At 31.1% G+C, this 5,502-nt stretch overlaps 1 protein-coding gene across 2 annotated transcripts in view; it reads left to right on the forward strand.

The window, feature by feature from the left end:
* The first annotated feature begins 378 nt into the window (after positions 1-378).
* Positions 379-5,502, forward strand: part of LOC119838111 — a 57,841-nt gene continuing 52,717 nt past the window's right edge. For both annotated transcript variants that reach the window (XM_038363925.1, XM_038363927.1), the window contains exon 1: positions 379-503. The gene's annotated coding sequence lies outside the window, so the exon portion shown is untranslated. The remainder of the gene's footprint in view (positions 504-5,502) is intronic.

Below are 5,502 nucleotides of genomic sequence, written 5' to 3' on the forward strand. Positions count from 1 at the left end.
CGTGACTGCTTTACAAACATAATTTACTCAAAAAGTAAATGAAAATAGTATTAAATTTAAGAACTATTACATTTTTGCAAAATGCAACACAAATTACCTAGAAATTTCGATGCAAACGACATTCTTTAATCATCTACATAATCATAATAAATAGAAGAGAATTAAAAAATTGAATCCGAACATTCTTATTTTAAATCAATTCCCTTCTCCCTTACAGGCTCGGTGCATTATTTACAAAACAAGCAAAAAAATCGTTTTAATTTCAGCGTTCACGCTTAGCAACGTATAACATAGCGTCGATTTTAAAGCGTCGACGCCGCTGCAAAGGTCAAACGATGTTTCATAAACCATCGTATATATAAGAAAGGCGTAAGCTTACCAGAGGCTGTTATCGTGTTTGACTCAGAGGATTTCGTGTGACGTCATTGAAGTATTAAATACTGATTGTACACGGTGGACAATTTAGTGTGTTGTGTTGTGTGGTGAGGATCGTGACGTCGCATGTGAGTTCCATTTTTGAATTTATTATTTTTTTGTTATTTTTTTTTTTAATTTGCACACGGCCAGCTAGATTGTGGATTGCGGGTGAGACTGTCTTTGTTTTTTTTTCGCGGGAAAAATACGTGACAGATAAAATATAGTCAAAGAAAATAAATATATGAACAATTTGTATTTTTTTTACGATGTTTAAAAATTAAAATTATTGTAATAAAGGTTTTGAAATAAAAAAAAAAGATATTGTCACAGGTTTATTTGATGATGTTTATCGTAAGCTTATAACCTTATGACCTACGTTACCGTAACCTACTAATTAGGCAGAACTTTTGCAATCGGCCCAGCGGGTTTTATTATCGTATTAATTTTATGGTAGGTACTTAATAAGGTTCGTATTATATTCAGATGATTATTAGATTGTTTATATTAATAACTAATATAAAATTTACTTTTAATTTACTTGGAACATCATTTTTTTGGCTAACAACGTTTTGTGTATATTTATTTATTTAAACATAAAAGAGATGTTTCCATATTTTATTCGTATTTTTAATAAGTAATTTTTGGTTTTATGAAATTCTAGCATATTTCAGTAATTTTATTTATGGAAAAATATAAAAGTGATTTAGTCAATGTTCAAGTTTTATTACATCATTTGTTGCCGAAGTTTCGTTGGATGTATGTAAAACTATCACATCAGTACGGATGAATACATTTAGATGTTATCAAACAGATAGATGATTTATAGTTTTATAGTCTGGAATACCATATAGGCTGAATCATAACTGAATAATTGCATTGTTTTTGTCGGAGTCCGCATTAGGTATACCTATTCTAGACTATAGTCTAGATTATAAATAAACATTAATAAAATTCTTAATTAAGACTATATTATTTAATTACTTGATTTTTTACAAAAACGGATACTGACTTTTAAAAGGGAGATTCCAGGTTCTAAAATAGGAGAAATTAATGTTCTATCTATCAAAGTTTTTCGGAATTCTGTCGAATTGAGAACCTTATTCGTTTTTGGGAAATCTGGTTTAATGAATCTAAATTAATTAAATATTCCAATATAAATATTATTGGGGCGTGGGGAATATATAAATAATTTATCTAATAAATAATAAACAATGTTTACGAAATTAAGGTTTATTTTAATTAAATATTTAATTAATATAGTTACAATTTCTTTATAAAGCTTTTTTTACCTTAGCATTTTTTTATATATATTCCTTATTTGAGATCTATTTTCTACCCGATTTCTAGAAATCATCATTTTCGGCGCATGTGTAATATACTGTAATATCATTATGCAAAAATTGTCACTTTTAAGTTAAGCAATTTTGACTATGATGTATCAATCAGTCATATTTCCCTTTCTACAAGTTCTAATCTATAATTATGTTTTGTGTTAAATATCAAAACGGGTTTAGCAATTTTTGGGTATATAACCTATTTATTAAAGCCTTAAATCTTATATATAAAATTCTCGTGTCACAATGTTAGTTTCTATACTCCTCCGAAACGGCTTGACCGATTCCTCTGAAATTTGGTAAGCATATTGGATAGGTCTGAGAATCGGCTAACATCTATTTTTCACACCCCTAAATGATAAGAGTAAGGCAGAACAGCGTTTGCCGGGTGCAGCTAGTTTCATATAGATATATAAAATATATGAGTATAATATTTAATCAGAAACAATCAGAATTACCATATGACAGATTGAATCGATTTCAAAAAGGGAGGTGTTTCAATTTGACATTATTTTTATTCGGCTTTTTTCGTTATTTCAGAACTTTCGACTGGATTAACCGATTTTGATGATTCTTTTTTTATTTGATAGCTGGTGCATTCCGTGCGGTCCCGTTTAAATTTAGTTTGAGTTTTTGGTTGAAATAGTTTTATATAAGTGTTATTTATTGTTGATGCTTCATTGGTACAGTGATAAACGCGGGAGCGTAGAACCGAGGGGTCTTGGGTTCGATTCCCGGTGGGGACATAAAAAAAAAATGTCTCGGTTTCGCAGGACACAGAAGGCTGATCACCTACTTGTCCATAAAGAAAATCGATCAGTGAAACAGATGTACATCATCTGCCCCATACCCCAGTAGGGGACACGGGACTTTATTATTTATTGTTAACAAAATAGTTATAAATAATGAAAACCACATACAAAACCGCTTTATAAAAAAACATTTGAATCCGTTTGTGGTGAGGTTAAATTACAAGTCAAGGTTAGGATATATAGGTTAGTTATTTTTAAACTGAAATAGGTACCTAATGACAATGGATTTTTATATATTAAGATATTGATATATATAGTAAGATATATACATAATGTATGTTCCCAATGAACTCACCAACTCAACCGATTTTGATGAAATTTGGCATTTTATGAATAACTTGGTCCAACTTAAGATAAAGGGTAGTTTTTATTTCGATTAATTATCTCAATAATCTATAATCATAATATTTTTAATTATTACATAGCCACAGCAACGCGTGGCCGGGTATGCTAGTAAAGTTATAAATTATTTAGATTAGTATAATTTAGAAATAAATATATAAAGCATTATTTAGTTCATTCATTATATTAAAACTTTATTATAGAAACTCTTCAACCGACTTAAAAAGCTGTCGATTCGATGGTTCTTTATGTTAGTAACCTCATAACTGCTTACTGGGTGAATCGATTTTAATGTTTTTTTTTATTTGATTAATAAACTATATGTTTCCCATTTAAATTTGGTTTAATTCTGATAACTTGAAGACGGATCAGTTTTCTGTGAAAAAAAAAAAAATTTTTTTGGGAATCATACTGTGAGCGCGTTTATGTCTTATTAAAGCAATTTTTGATATGACGTCACATGCTTGGATTTTTTTCGATAGTCATAAAATAAATAATATATATATATTTACTAGCTGCACCCGGCAAACGCTGTTCTGCCTTACTCTTATCATTTAGGGGTATGAAAAAGAGACGTTTGTTGATTCTCATAGATACCGGATAAGCACAAAAAATTTCATCAAAATCGGTCAAGCCGTTTCGGAGGAGTATGGCAACGAAAACTGTGACACGAGAATTTTATATATTAGATGTTTTGGTTATGCACTATCTACTGCTTTTTCTGTATTAAACACTTCCTATATCCAAAGGTTGCCTGGATAATATCGCTTTTCAGCGATAAGGCCGCCTGATGTACCGCTCTTCTTTGTTTTTGTTTCTTTTTGTTTTTATTTATTTATTTATTAAATAAATAGTTAACTATTTTAAATGGTCCTCGTTATTAATATGGCATAAGAGAAGTCCCGTGTCCCCTTATGGGGTATGGGGCAGATGCATTATACAAACATCCTTCACTGATCATTTTCCATTACGAACAAGTAGGTGATCAGACTTTCAGATGCCTGCCAGACCGAGACGTTTCTTCGTCCCCATTGGGAATAAAACCCAGGACCCCTCCGTTTCATGCTCATGTGTTAACCACTGTACCAGAGCGGTCGAATATATAATAAATATTGTAACGCATAATTTTTTATGCCAATATAATAATACAAAGTATCCTATCACCCAAGTCAGCTCACAACCTGTCTATATACCAAATTTCATCAAAATCCGTTGAGCAGTTTCAATGTGATTGAGGGACAAACTTCTAAAAAATTTTTCATATTTAATAATATATAATACAAGCTGCTCGTCCCGGCTCCGCCCGGGTAGTCATTTATCGCATTTGAAATAATATAAACTATTCTATCTTAAGTTGGATCAAACTGCACATAGTGTGTAGATTTGATTAAAATCGGCTGAGTAGTTCAGGCGTCCATCGCGGACAAACAACGTGACACGTAACTTATATATATATGTATATATATTAACATAAGTATGCTTAGTGTGATAGTGTGATTTAGAATTGTTAAAAAATATATAAAAAAAATGGGAAAACCCGTCAATTATGCGTCAGTAAACACGATAAATAAGGGTCTATTTATTGTGCTTAAGTTATGATTTATATACACCCGACGACAGTACAAAGAACTAGTTTTGCGTAATCCAAGTTAAAGCCAAATAAAAGTGGAGGTTTTTCCAATGAATTCTTACAACTTAAACTTAATTTGCATATCTTACATCCGGCTGCTCGTGACGTCATACGTTTCGTAACCGAATTATTCAATATCTCATAAACAGCCTTTGAATTGTTTACGGAGCGTTCATCACCATTTTCATCACTATTTAGTGAGTTTCATTGATCACATTGCTCATAATGATCACCTGAATCGTCACCAGACTTGATATATAATTAATTAATTTGTTCTCCCTGCTTTACTTTGCAATTGTTATCGTGATTATGATTGACTAGCTGCGCCCCGCGGTTTCACCCGCGTAAGTCCGTATCCCATAGGATTGTCGGGATGAAAAGTTACCTATGTGTTATTCCAGTTGTCCAGCTGTCTACGTACCAAATTTCATTTCAATCGATTCAGTAGTTTTTGCGTGAAAGAGCAACAAACACACACACATCCTTACAAACTTTCGCATTTATAATGTTAGTAGGATAATAGGATTTTAACACTTGGAATGTTTGTCACTTATACACTCTGATATGATGGACTGATTATGATGATTCACGTCTGTTGTCTAAGTTTTTAATAATTAATTGTAGCATGTAAGTAATCGTTGTTAAATATGTTCGGATATATAAGCATACGTCAATAACATGTCAGCAATTAGTCTATTAAATTGTTGCTTGAAATTGTCTTGATAAAAACATATATTTTTCATGTATCGAACACCGACTCTTATCAGCTACAATGATATCATAATATACTATATATTTGTTAAATGTATAAAGTATTTGAAACATTTTTTATATGTATTTATTGCAATGAACTTTGTTATTTATATAGATTGCGCGTTAATCTATTCTTTTATTATAAAGCTGAAGAGTTTGTTTGTTTGAACGCACTAATCTCAGGAACTACTGGTCCGATTTGAAAAATTCTTTC

Source organism: Zerene cesonia, unplaced genomic scaffold (assembly GCF_012273895.1).
Source record: "Zerene cesonia ecotype Mississippi unplaced genomic scaffold, Zerene_cesonia_1.1 Zces_u001, whole genome shotgun sequence".
In the NCBI taxonomy this organism is placed as follows: domain Eukaryota; kingdom Metazoa; phylum Arthropoda; class Insecta; order Lepidoptera; family Pieridae; genus Zerene; species Zerene cesonia.